The following is a 15,316-nucleotide window of genomic DNA, read 5'->3' on the forward strand; positions in this document are numbered from 1 at the left end:
TCTATACACCTTTACATATTAAAATAAGCATGCAGTGTTTTTAATTTAAAAGCAAATAAAACAGAATTAAAGTATAAAATGCTTTTATTCACACAACTGTACATTTTTAAAAGGTGAAATTTTACAATATTTACTCTTATTAGTCCGTTGAGCTTATTGACTCTCAGCTAAATGACTCAGTAGAATTCAAATACTTTCAATGACTATTATTTGGAATCATTAAATGAAGTTTTAAATATAGTCAAACTTCTAAATTCAGTATTTAAGATGTACAAAAGCATTTCCCATTGCTTGCCACCACGCCCAGTGGATATTTAAGCTTTCATTTTCATTCAATCCAAACACATTTGATTCTGTGTAAAATGTAATCCTTGGCCACTTATTTCTTAGAGATCACAGCTACCATTCCCTGCTCCACAGCTGCATATGTTACAAAGACCATCCACCACAGACAGTTACAATGTATTAAAACCAAGGCTTGTTTTATTTTAAGCCTATCTCACTTTAACCCAAAGGTTTATTGAACATCAACTATGTCCAAAGCCCCACGCTAGGTCATGTGGGAAATACACATACAGGAAAGAAAAGTCCTTGCACTGAGTCATTTGCAGCACAGTCGGGGAGATCAAGAAATGCACTAGGAAAAGTTCACAATTCAAAGAAATACAGTAAGTCTCCTACCTACAAATCTTCAAGTTGAGAACTTACAAAGATGTGAATGGGCATTTGGTTCCAAAAAGGAATCAGAACCCGTGACATCAACGTCAAGCATGAGTGAAGCTGCAGCTTGCCCCCATCTCCTATGGCTGACCATCCTCAGCTCTGCCATTCCCCACCTCTCTGAACTTCAGTTGACCTTGTATGCCAGCTGTTGCACTGTATTACTCTTCTTTTCAAGGTAAGATTTAAAATGCTTTATATTTTGTGTTTGTTTTTTAGGGTAATATTTGTGTGAAAAATATAAACCTATTACAGTACAATACTATATAGGTGATGGTGTTAGGTGGGCACCTAGGCTAACTTCATTGGACTTATGAACAAACTGGGCTTAAGAATGAGCTCTTGGAACGTAACTTGTTTGTATGTAGGGGACTCACTGTACACCGGTTGTGAAAAGAGCAGTTTATAAGAGTTCAGAATGAGGAAAGATTGGTAGGACCCATAATAGTTTAAAAGAGTATATGGGATATGAACTGCAGCCCCTGCTGTGACACATTATAATTTTTCCTAAATGGCCACAGCAGTATTTCTAAACCCACATGTTCTTCTAGAACCCCACCGATCTCCATCAAGAAATGGATGCTATTACCCTCCACTGGAACCCAGGCAGGCTTGTGATTGCTTCAACCAATAGAACACAGCAGAAATCATGCCATGTGACTTCTGAGGCTAGCTTATGAGCAAGGACACAGCTTCCACAGGGCTTTCTCCTTGGGAGGGAGCCACCATGAGAAAGTCAGTGGATCTGCATGAGAAAAAACAGCTTCTGCAGGGCAGTCACAGGGAGAGGCCGCATGAGAGACCCACGTATAGAGGAAGTGAGCCCCTCGCCAACATCAACACTACCCTTAAGCCTTAAACTTGTGGTCAAAGGAGCTCCAGATGACTCAGCCCAAGGCCCCAGACATTGTAGACCACAGACAACTTTGTTCCTGTAACGTGTTCAAATTCCAAAGTTAAGATTTGATGAGGATGGCAAATGTTAACTGACACCACTCAATCCACAGATAATTCATGACAAAGCCATAAAGGTGGAAACACTGAGAATCCAATAGGGTGGGAAGAGGAGGAGAGACGGCTGCAGGGTGCAGCAGCAGGAATACACTATACGGCTGGAAAAAAATTATCAGTAAACAATCAGGGGATAGGTTATAAAGTAAGACAGGCGGCCACACATGGTGATGTATCTTGAGTTAAGCTCATGTGATTCTAAAACTTCAGGATTTATTGTGAAGACACTAGAAAGCTATGAAGAGTGGCTGCTGAATCAGCAGAGGAAGACTGGGAGACATGCATTGCTTTAGAAAGATTCTCCTGGAGAGGTGCAAATGGCAACCGGAAGGAAAGAGGCAGGTTCCAAGTGAGGAGAATGCAGCTTGCGACAAGCTTCACTGCAGAGAAGTGGCACTAGGAAGGGGACCCCAGAGACAAGTCAGTAAGCACCCAGAGGCTGGTGGTATAAGGGAGGTGATTTACTTTAAAATGTAATCTTCCCTCTTTTATAGCTTCTTTTTTAAATAGTTAAGATCTGTGCATATTTCAACACACAGTTCTTGACCATATGTTCATGAATGCAGCCTCTGTGTCTGGGGCTAGAGTGTGAGCGCTGTGTCTCTCTCCCTGTCTCTGTCTCTCCACGTGTCTCTCTCACACATACATGCAAACACGCACTCACAAATCATCACACAAAGTTGTGAGCACTGATTCCTAATTTCAGGCACAAAGAAAAGTTACTGCTAATTTTAGGACACCATAGTGAATGCTAATTGATATTATTATACTTATGTCTAACTAGATGTCATATGTTTAGACATGTATGACATATTTATATTAACGCGATAACAGGAATCAATAAAAAGTGATTCTCTAACCAACACACACTTAGAGAATAAAGTATGCAATGCATTTCAGTATGAAGGGGACAAGACAAATGTTAATCTTCAAGAAATTTAGGTCATATTAACATGTAAGCGATTAATTCACTCTACATGTAATTTAACAAAGATTTTGAATCTTTATGTGGAAAATTATGTAAGAAAACAACGACTTAATAGATATTTCAATTTGTAGAACAGGAAAATAAGCAGAGATGACAGTAACCAAATTCCGAATGTAAACCAAATTTTAGGTCATGAAAGCTAAACTTTGATAATCATTGACGATACCTTAATGAAATTATGATAAATTAGAATTTATTAATTAGAATTAATTTAATTAATTAGAATCCAACAAATCAGAACATTTTCCTTTATAAAAATAGCCACAATATGATGAGGTCATTTAAGACATAATAGTATTCTCTTTAAATTTGGTCAATAAAGACAATTATGTAAAGAGCTTTAGGAAATTATGATAGGATATAATTTTATTACAATGAATAAACTAGAACAGGTTTCAATTAAAGGTAGATAATCCTTGCTTTACTTTATTTTTTCACTCTTAGGGAGTTTATGTTATACTTCAGTCTTGATGTTATTTTAATGTCTAAAGTTTAACTGTTATTTAAACAATAATAGAACTGTTCCTTTACAGTACTATTTTGACATTTTAACAAAACCTTTCTACGTCTGGTTTGAATTAGCATATTTTTAAGATTTTGCTGTGACTTTTCATTTAAGATCATAAGAATTCCCATCATTTGGTTAGTACCAGGATTTGCCATTATCTGGCCATTGTGTGAGAATAGCCATATCTCTACTGCCAACCAAACAGGGTATACCATGGTGAATTAATTTCATGGGTATCCAAATTTTGATACAGATTCAGTCACAATATTTGTGCAATAATTTGCAAGCACTTAAAGATATGCAAAGGGTCACATAATTAGAATGCAACAGACATATACTTAGAGATTTTATTTTACTTGCTACTAACTCTATCATGGGGTGATTATATCTGGGCACTCCTTGTGTGCGTGCTCAATCACTCAGCTGTGTTGGACTCTTTGCAATCCTATGGACTGTAGCCATGGGGATGGTCTTGATCCCTGTCTCCTGTCCAATGTCACAAACCTCCGTCCATAGTTCATCAGGCACTCTATCAGATCTGGTCCCTTAAATCTATTTCTCACTTCCACTGTATAATCATAAGGGATTTGATTTAGGTCATACCTGAATGCTCTAGTGGTTTTCCCTACTTTCTTCAACTTAAGTCTGAATTTGTCAATAAGGAGTTCATGATCTTAGCCACAGTCAGTTCCCAGTCTTGTTTTTACTGACTGTATAGAGCTTCTCCATCTTTGGCTGCAAAGAATATAGTCAGTCTGATTTCGGTGTTGACCATCTGGTGATGTCCATGTGTAGAGTCTTCTCTTGTGTTGTTGGAAGAGGGTGTTTGCTATGACCTGTGCGTTCTCTTGGCAAAACTATTGCCGGGAGCCATATCAATAACCTCAGATATGCAGTGACACCACCCTTAAGCAGAAAGTGAAGAGGAACTAAAGAGCTTCTTGATAAAAGTGAAAGAGGAGAGTGAAAAAGTTGGCTTAAAGCTCAACATTCAGAAAACCAAGACCATGGCATCTGGTCCCATCACTTCATGGCAAATAGATGGGGAAGCAGTGGAAACAGCATCAGACTTTATTTTGGGGGGCTCCAAAATCACTGCAAATGGTGACTGTAACCATGAAATGAAAAGACGCTTACGCCTTGGAAGGAAAGTTATGAATGACCTAGACAGCATATTAAAAAGCAGAGACATTACTTTGCCAACAAAGGTCTGTCTAGCCAGGCTATGGTTTTTCCAGTGGTCATGTATGGATGTGAGAGTTGGACTGTGAAGAAGCCGAAGAATTGATGCTTTTGAACTGTGGTGTTAGAGAAGACTCCTGAGAGTCCCTTGGACTGCAAGGAGATCCAACCAGTCCATCCTAAAGGAGATCAGTCCTGGGTATTCATTGGAAGGACTGATGCTAAAGCTGGAACTCCAATAATTTGGCTACCTCATGCGAAGAGTTGACTCATTGGAAAAGACCCTGATGCTGGGGATTGGGGGCGGGAGGAGAAGGTGATGACAGAGGATGAGATGACTGGATGGCATCACCGACTTGATGGACATGAGTTTGAGTGAACTTGGAGTTGGTGATGGACAGGGAGGCCTGGCATGCTGTGATTCATGGGGTCACAAAGAGCCGGACACTACTGAGTGACTGAACTGAACTGGACTGTAGCCAACCAGGTTCCTCTGTCTCTTGAACTTTTTAGGCAAGAATACTAGAGTGGGTTGCCATTTTCTCCTTCAGGGGATCTTCCTAACCCAGGGATCAAGTTTGCACCTCCTGTGTCTCCTGCATTGGCAGGCAGAATCCTTATCATTGAGCCACCTGAGAAACCCTTCAGATACTCCACATTACACATATTTAGACTTCTTACTAATATTTTGTCATTATCTGAATACAATAATCTCTCCTAAATACTTATACCTTGAATGTGTTCTCTAGACAACAGCAACGGCTAAAGTATAGTTTGAGCATTGTTAAGTGCACGTTCAAATTTCCTGACAGTATTGGAATTTCAAGATAATGCATATGAGTATACATTTTGCAAACAGACTATAAAATTTGTCATTGGGGAATACAGAATTTAATTTTAAAATATCATAAAACCTTTAAAATGAACTTTTAAAATGCCTTCAAATTTTTGAATATTGACATTTCAAAAGGTTATACACTTACAATATATTTAATACTATAGCATTAAAAATGAAGCAGATGCAGACCATACACATATTATACATCAGCCAGTAGTGGAAGATATGTTTGTGCGTGTGTGTTTATGTGTGTGTGTGTACATATCAAAAATGCAAAATAATATAAATACCATGTGATCTGAAGTTGTATGAAACACATAAGGAAATATTTTTTTTTGCAACATATACTAGAATAATGACCAATATTTAAGCTAACCCTTATCTAGGCAAAGTGTAAATAACTCAGGAGCCTTTGTTTAAAGGAGCGAGATATTTTTTTAAAGGAGAAAAGGTCTTTTTTTTAAGGAACAAAATCTAATCACTGGTGAACTTTTTTTCTCTTCCTAGAACAAGTAAAATTACAAATATATCACACTGTAAAGTTCTGTAAGTACCAAAGCAGCATTTACTATAAAATTTTTATGTGATGGTCTCATACACATTTAGTTCAGTTCAGCTCAGTCGCTCAGTCATGTCCGACTCTTTGCGAGCCCATGAATAGCAGCACACCAGGCCTCCCTGTCCATCACCATCTCCCGGAGTTCACTCAGACTCATGTCCATCGAGTCCGTGATGCCATCCAGCCATCTCATCCTCTGTCGTCCCCTTCTCCTCCTGCCCCCAATCCCTCCCAGCATCAGAGTCTTTTCCAATGAGTCAAGTCTTTGCATGAGTTGGCCAAAGTACTGGAGTTTCAGCTTTAGCATCATTCCTTCCAAAGAAATCCCAGGGTTGATCTCCTTCAGAATGGACTGGTTGGATCTCCTTGCAGTCCAAGGGATTCTCAAGAGTCTTCTCCAACACCACAGGTCAAACGGATCAATTCTACGGTGCTCAGCCTTCTTCACAGTCCAACTCTCACATCCATACATGACCACTGGAAAAACCATAGCCTTGACTAGACGGACCTTTGCTGGCAAAGTAACGTCTCTGCTTTTGAATATGCTATCTAGGTTGGTCATAACTTTTCTTCCAAGGAGTAAGCGTCTTTTAATTTCCTGGCTGCAGTCACCATCTGCAGTGATTTTGGAGCCCCCCAAAATAAAGTCTGACACTGTTTCCACTGTTTCCCCATCTATTTCCCATGAAGTGATGGGATCGGATGCCATGATCTTTGTTTTCTGAATGATACATACTACTTTTAGCTTTATTAATTTTAACTCAGTAAGAGGTGAGTCATTAAGGACACTGCAAACTTCCTGAGTGGAGTTGAGTTATTTTGCATCTTTAATATTATTCAGTGAATCAAGGTGGCTCTGGAGAAGATAAGGCAATTGTATTGTGTGATGGAGCAGAATTACTTAGAGTTGAAGTTAGTACTGTTTTTAAATGGCAAATGTGTTTAGAGTAGAATCTAAAATTCATGTAAGAAAAGAAAGGTAAGATACTCCCTCTTTACAGAATTATCTGCAAAATTATATAACTTAGCCACTTTTTGTACCACTGGATCTTGTAACCTAAATATAAAATTCTGCTTTGTCTCCTCTCCTCTCTGCCCTGGTGGTCCAGGCAATAGGACCAAGGCAAGCATCATCAATGGTGAGCTTTAACCACTTTTCCTCCCTTTCCTCCACTCACTTGCTAAAGAGCTCAAATTATTTCCCTCCCCTGCCATCAAATGGGGCTTCCTAGGTGCACTGTGGTAAATAATCCACCTGCCAGTGCAGGAGACACAGGTCCAATCCCTGGGTCACGAAGATCCCCTGGAGAAGGAAATGGCAAACCGCTCCAGTATTCTTGCCTGGAAAATTCCATGGACAGAGAAGCCTGGCAGCCTACAGTCCATGGGGTCGCACAGAGTCAGACACGACACTCACACCATCTAACAAGAGTCCTGCACCTGATTCCTCGTCATCATGAATGAAGTAAAAGGAGGAAGGTGAGAAGAGGTAGGAGAAAGAAAATGAGATAGCCAGGAAAACCTAAGTAATTTAGAACGTCATGAAGTTGAGAGGGAAGAGATAGGTCCAGGAGCTATGTTTTGGTGGTATTATTTCATATTGGAGTACAGCCGATTTACAATTTTTTGTTAGGTTTACAGAAAACTGATTCCATTATATATATGTGTATATATATATACATACACACATACATACATATATGTATGTATACATACATATACATATATATATACTCTTCCAAATCCTTTTCCCATTTAGGTTATTACAAAATAATGAGTAGATTTCCCTATGCTATACAGTAGGTCCTTGTTGATTATTTTACGTATAGGAGTGTGTGGGTGTTAATCCCAAAATCTTAATTTTACTCGTGTGAACCAGGCATACTTTGTTACTTGAACACCACTGTGTTCTCCAAGAATATTGGTGTAAGTACTGACATATGTTTAATATCTATAAAATATATTATATAAAATAAAATAACAACAAATACCCAATAGTTGTCATTTAGTAACTGGCACCCCACTCCAGTACTATTGCCTGGAAAATCCCATGGACGGAGGAGCCTGGTGGGCTGCAGTCCATGAGGTCGCTAAAAGTTGGACACGACTGAGTGACTTCACTTTCACTTTTCACTTTCATGCATTGGAGAAGGAAATGACAACCCACTCGAGTGTTCTTGCCTGGAGAATCCCAAGGACAGGGGAGCCTGGTGGGCTGCTGTCTATGGGGTCGCACAGAGTCAGACATGACTGAAGCAACTCAGCAGCAGCAGCAGCAGCAGCCAAGCCATATCCGACTCTTTGTGATCCTGTGGACTACACAGTCCAGGCTCCTCTGTCCTCTACTATCTCCTGGAGTTTGCTCAAGTTCATGTCCATTGAGTCAGTGATGTTATCTAACCATCTCATCCTCTGCTGCCCCCTTCTCCTTTTGCCCTCAATCTTTCCCAGTATCATGGTCTTTTCCAATGACTCAGTTTTTTGCATCAGGTGGTCCAAGTATTGGAGTTTCAGCTTTAGCATCAGTCCTTCTAATGAATATTCAGGGTTGATTTCCTCAACAATTGACTAGTTTGATCTCCTTGTTGTCCAAAGGACTCACAAGAGTCTTCTCCAACACCAAAATTCAAAAACATCAATTCTTTAGCACTCAGTCTTCATTATGGTCCAACTTTCACATCTGCACATGGCCACTGGAAAAACCATAGCTTTGACTAGATGGACTTTTGTTGGTAAAGTGATGTCTCTGCTTTTTAATGTGCTAAGCTTATCATAGCTTTTCTTCTAAGGAGCAAGTGTTTTTTAATTTCATGGCTGCAGTCACCGTCTGCAGTGATTTCGGAGCCCAAGAAAATAAAATCTGTCACTGCTTCCATTTTTTTCCCCTTCTATTTGCCATGAAGTGATAGGACCTGATGCTATGATCTTAGTTTCTGAATGTTGAATTTCAAGCCAGCTTTTTCACTCTCCTCTTTGACCCTTATCAATAATAAAAAGTCTTGGTCATTGTTGCAAGATAAAATAACATTCTTTCTTTCTTTCTTTTAATGTGGCTATGACAGGTCTTAGTTGCAGCACATGGCATCTAGTTGCCTGACCAGGGGTTGAACCCAGACCCCCTGTAGTAGAAACACGGAATCTTAACCACTCGACCACCAGGGAAGTCCTGAGACAGTCTTTCTTAATGAGATATCATTCTTTCTTTTTTCATCAGGTCAATATACTTCATCCTCTAATATTCATAATATATAACTCAAAAGCTCTTCTTAGAAGATGTTCTCAACAGCCACTTGATTTGCACATCTGTTTTCCACCATAGTTCTCTCTGTGTATATCTATCTATCTATAGTCACTCTTACCAAAGTTTGTACAATTTATACTGATTTATGTATTTCTCTCCTGACTAAATTCTTTCTCTATGAAGACGTCACATAAAAGGGACATTTAATAATTGGTTGTTTAATTGAACTGAAATCTCTTCTCCTTGCCTTTTATTCTAGTTTACATTCAATTTGAGTTCAATCCACTTTGAATCATGATTCTTATTCTCTACCAATACTAAGAGTTTACTGATAGTTAATAATGTTTTAATGATAAAGGCAAATATTTGCTTTATGCCAGTCTATAGGGCAGGTCATGTGTTGAGATGGATGCATTATTTCTTTAAGCACTTTTTAACTATCCAATGAGAGGGACTGTTTCTGTCAAAGAAGAAGTAGACAGAGATGGAAAAAATGAGAAAAATCACCCAGTAAGTGCAGGAGATGGGACGGACCCCAAACATGCTCTCTAATTCCTCCTGGATAAGTACATCCTCCTCATCCTCTAAATATCTTCTCTCTTCTCCTCTTGGTCATTGCAAAAGTTTTTCTGCATCATAATGTCAAGAGAAGAGTTCCTAGAAAGATCTTACCCTCAGGGTGAATGGTTTTAGGAGTATTTGTTTTCGTTTAACCCAGTGTCTCCTAAACTTGATTTATCATCAAAACTATTTGAGGCTCTTCAAGAAAAAAAAAAAAAGATTTCTTGAACTCATCTGCACAGAATCTGTTCTGAATCTGTTCAGCTGAGGACCAAGGAATCTGTTGTTCCTAAAAATTCTCAGAAGATGTCAGTCAGTCAGTCAGTTCAGTTGTTCAGTCGTGTCTGACTCTTTGCGACCCCGTGAATCACAGAAGGCCAGGCCTCCCTGTCCATCACCATCTCCCGGAGTTCACTCAAACTGACGTCCATCAAGTCAGTGATGAATCTAGTCATCTCATCCTCTGTCATCCCCTTCTCCTCCCACCCCCAATCCCTCCCAGCATCAGAGTCTTTTCCAATGAGTCAACTCTTCGCATGATGGGCCAAAGTATTGGAGTTTCAGCTTTAGCATCATTTGTTCCAAAGAACACCCAGGGCAGATCTCCTTCAGAGTGGACTGGTTGGATCTCCTTGCAGTCCAAGGGACTCTCAAGAGTCTTCTCCAACACCACAGTTCAAAAGCATCACCTTCAGCACTCAGCTTTCTTCACAGTCCAACTCTCACATCCATACATGACCACTGGAAAACCCATAGCCTACACTAGATGTAGGACCTTTGTTGGCAAAGTAATGTCTCTGCTTTTCAATATGCTATCTAGGTTGGTCATAACTTTCCTTCCAAGGAGTTAGCATCATTTAATTTCATGGCTGCAATCACCATCTACAGTGATTTTGGAGCCCAAAAAAATAAAGTATGACACTGTTTTCACTGTTTCCCCATCTATTTCCCATGAAGTGATGGGACCAGATGCCATGATCTTCTTTTTCTGAATGCTGAGCTTTAAGTCAACTTTTTCATTCTCCTCTTTCACTTTCATCAACAGGCTTTCTAGCTCCTCTTCAGTTTCTGCCATAAGGGTGGTGTCATCTGCATATCTGAGGTTATTGATATTTCTCCTGGCAATCTTGATTCCAGCTTGTGTTTCTTCCAGTCCAGCGTTTCTCATGATGTACTCTGCATAGAAGTTAAATAAGCAGGGTGACAATATACAGCCTTGACGTACTCCTTTTCCTATTTGGAACCAGTCTGTTGTTCCATGTCCAGTTCTAACTGTTGCTTCCTGACCTGCATACAAGTTTCTCAAGAGGCAGGTCAGAAGATGTCAAGATATCAACAATTCTGGGAACCACAGTGGTTTCATTCTCAAAGACTGCCACTTAGGCTGGCAGGAGAAAAAATCAATGCATCCAAGAGGCCCTCAGTTCAATATTGGAAGCCTCACTTTATTTTTATTCAGAGGTGACTCCAGATTTCGTGGATCTGAAATTATTGCAATTTGGAAGGGAACCTTTTTAAAAAATCTCTAATGTTAGTAAATTTTACTAAAACACATGACTAGGAAATCAATCTTAAAAGAAGTCAATCCTGAATACTCACTGAATGGACTGATGCTGAAGCTAAAGCTTCAATACTTTGACCACATGATGCCAAGAGCCATCTCATTGGAAAAGACCCTGATGCTGGGGAATACTGAAGGCAGGAGGAGCAGGGGACGACAGAGGATGAGACGGTTGGATGTCATCACCGACTAGATGGACATGAGTTTGAGCAAGCTCGGGGAGATAGTGAAGGACAGGGAAGCCTGGTGTGCTGCAGTCCATGGGGTCATGGAAGGTCAGACATAACTGGGCAATTGAACAAAACAAGATCATATATGGAAATTCTAAATAAAGATACATTAAGGGTAAAATTAAAACAAATAACATTTTGGAGACTCCTAACATGGATGAAACTGCCTACCCTTAATCATAGCAACTCATCATCAAGGTAGTTAATCTATCTGAAATAAAGATTTCAGGGAGTTCTTTTCCTGAACACTTGAGATCAATTTGGCATAAACTGATTCTTATTCTTAGTATAACCGAGAATATCTTATTTTTAGAATAACCATCAAATTTCTGGGTAAATTTATTTTTTATAAAGTCTTTGCTTAATATACCATTTTAAATTTTGCCAGGAAATATACTTATGGATCTATAACCCTCAATAATATGCTTTGTGGAATAATTTCTTAGAAATATATTTGAAAGATTCCTTTTTACCCCATCATCACCCAGGCCAGCATTCAGATCTTCACGAAATGAGCAGACAGTATCAGAAGGTATTCACCTACTGTCTCCATTGGCCAGTGAGATATCCCTGATGGTAACACTTTTCCTTATACAGCAGGAGGGATGGATACAGGATGTGCCATTTCTTCAACACATGCTACAGATTACTATACAAATGTAAATAACGTGGTTCCAGACCCTATAACTCAAAACTCAATTTGAGCAGTAACTCCACTTAAAGGTAACACATTCGTAAATTCAGTAATGAGGAAAAAATGGGACTAGAGCCCTTCCTGACAACTGTGGGTGAAAACACTTTACCCAGCCATGAACAGCTTTTAGACTGGGTCCTCTAGCCCTGTCTCATTCACAGACTCTTTCCACAAACCCCATATATCTTAGCCTCAGTAGCACAGAGGAAATCTTGGTCTGCTTGAAGAAGTAAGACAGTTTTAATAAATCACAGTCTTACAATAATAAACACAGGAAATCTCTGGAAAATTGAACATCTAGTTTTATTTTTTTTTCTACCCAATACCCTGTCTTGGCTGCTGCTGCTAAAATGGTCTGACACCATACTCACAAAACTTCTTAAGTCCAGAAGCCTAAAAACTAATTTGGGCTGGTGTATAATTTCCTGTGTTTCCTTATTTAACATCATCTCTGTGTTCTCAGGGCCTCTGTAGCGCCCTCTAAGGAAAGGAATGCACAAGCTTCTCAAGAGTGATCTGAGCAAATAGCACAATAACCCCACACTCTTCTACTGTGAATGCCTGCAAGCCATTTTTATCATAATCTATTAATGCCTACAAATACTAATTTTTAAATTATAAAATAAATCCAATCCACCCAATGGATCTGTGTGTTATAAACTGGGAGACCAATGCTCCAGACAGAGAAACCAGAATCACCTTATTCATTAACATCCCCCTAACCCCCCATCCCACCTCCCACTGCCACTACCATTTCCTAAGGCAAATATAACAAATATGCATTAGTGATTCTTTGTTCAGGTCAGTTACTTTGGGGACCACCCTCCTGGTCTTCCCATGTCAAAACAAGTCTCAAAGTTCTCAGTATAATTTTCTTTTCATTCAACTGTGTTGTCTCTCATATATCATGACTTTGTGTTTGTTAATAACACTGTCAACGGTGCTATTTCTCATGCATGGGTGCAGAAATGCCTTTTAAAATATTGTGCCTAATTGTATTCATTCTGCTGCTGCTGCTGCTAAGTTGCTTCGGTCGTGTCCAACTCTGTGCGACCCCATAGATGGCAGCCCACCAGGCTCCCTCATCCCTGGGATTCTCCAGGCAAGAACACTGGAGTGGGTTGCCATTTCCTTCTCCAATGCAGGAAAGTGAAAAGTCAAAGTGAAGTTGCTCAGTCGTGTCCAACTCTGTGCGACCCCATAGACGGCAGCCCACCAGGCTCTCTCATCCCTGGGATTCTCCAGGCAAGAACACTGGAGTGGGTTGCCATTTCCTTCTCCAATGCATGAAAGCGAAAAGTGAAAGTGAAGTCGCTCAGTCGTGTCTGACCCTTAGCGACCCCATGGACTGCAGCCCACCAGGCTCCTCCGTCCATGAGAGTTTCCAGGCAAGAGTACTGGAGTGGGGTGCCAGTGCCTTCTCCTGTATTCATTCTGTATGACTGTAAATGGAGTTGTTCATCTATACTTACACTGCCTTCTGGAAGGCCCTCTGCCCACAGTGGAGAGCTGTGCTGATAAGAGGGGAAGACTGGGTTGTTTGAGGGACATTATCTTACTGGCAAAAAGAAAGAGTTGTAGCAAAAGGGTTCTTAATACCTTGGCGAGCAATGCCATCAGGACAATAGCCTATAAGATCAAACTGCAATGATCTGGCCTCATATGGATCTGAAGATCCAGTAAGAAGAAGAGAAGACAGACCTTGAAAAGATTGAACAGACAACCTCTTGAACACAAACTGTGTAACATATTCTGATTACTAAGTTCTAGTTTATTACAGTTCACTTACAGATATCCACTTGGTTTGAGTGATTTTATTTCCATTACCCTTTTTAACGTTACAATTGGCTTATTATACAGATAATGCTATCAACCATACGTTATTCAACATCTGAGTTCAACAAAAAATTCAATGCAGTGTTTAATAGAAACAAAAAGCAGTGGATGGATGAATAAATGAATAGAAAGAATCCAAGGCATAAAGAAATGAAAATACTTTGCCAAATGATATCAGAAACAAGAGTCAGTTCTCAGACCTTCTACTGGAAAATACGTATGTTGTTATTTCTCAACAGATACAGTGCTGTCACTGAAAGCCCAAGAAAACCTGAAACCTGGAGGACGTGGGAAGAACTAATTACTTGGGGATTACCAAGAGATGTGTTTCTTATTACAATCAGTCTTGACTAAGAACAGTGTTACAGTTTCTTCATGGGTCCACATCACAGCAGTACAAGGTCTGGAGTAAGTTGTATTAATTTTCTCAAGTTGTTAGCATGGACTTGCTTCAATATGTTGGTATCTCAAAGAATGGTTCATTTAGTAGTTTGAAAAGCAAACAGCAATGTGAGAGCCTAGAACAATTAAAGCAGCATAACTATAACCTATGACCTGTTGCCATTATAAATTTGAAGCTGTCCAAGATGTTTATAAAACGAACAGCATTCTTCAAAACAACGTCCTATATATTGACAATGAACAAACAGCCAAAATTCATAGACATTACAAAATATTCTATTATTCTAAAAATATAATTCTAATTAGCCTTCAATTTAATAAATGGAATATTCAAGATAAATGAATTTGGATTAAATTTTTTTTCTTAGAATTTTTTTTTCACCATTTTTTTTTTTTTACATTACAATACTCTATTGGTTTTGCCATAAGGCATATAAAAGTAAATGCTTTATATTTACTCTAGGTGAAAAACTACATATTTATATTCCTTTCACTTTATCAAATGTGGAAGAAGTGAAATGTTAACGTATGTATGTCTCATTAATGCGTAAGTTTGAAATATAAAACTTACCTACTGTTTAATATGATTTTTGGAATGTAATGTTACTTTTAACATTTAGATTTATCTAATTTCCTACGGTCACTACATATTATTCCTGTAGAACTTTCCAGCAATTTAACCAGGCAACATTAGATTTGTGTGCATGCTATGTGTGTGTTTGTGCATAGCTAAAAATTAGGAAAAAGTATTTTTATTTTGAAAAATTAACTGGAATTATAATTCTTTATAAACATATCAACAAAACATGTCTTTTAAGACCATAATCAATTTAAAAAGAATTAGTATATGGTTCATTTTCAGTGTTCAATGTACAAGGATCATGAATTCTTAAAATCAAGTGCTGCTGCTTGGCAGCCTTAAAACTGATGATTGAAACAGTCCGCATTTAATCTTAACACTTTAAACCTGGTTTTCACTAATGGC

At 39.0% G+C, this 15,316-nt stretch overlaps 1 protein-coding gene across 2 annotated transcripts in view; it reads right to left on the reverse strand.

Moving 5' to 3' along the window:
* The window catches only part of HMGCLL1 (3-hydroxymethyl-3-methylglutaryl-CoA lyase like 1), a 188,938-nt gene that overhangs the window by 98,223 nt on the left and 75,399 nt on the right, over positions 1–15,316 (reverse strand). The gene's annotated exons all lie outside the window — the stretch shown is intronic.

Source organism: Capra hircus, chromosome 23 (genome assembly GCF_001704415.2).
Source record: "Capra hircus breed San Clemente chromosome 23, ASM170441v1, whole genome shotgun sequence".
NCBI classification, from domain to species: domain Eukaryota; kingdom Metazoa; phylum Chordata; class Mammalia; order Artiodactyla; family Bovidae; genus Capra; species Capra hircus.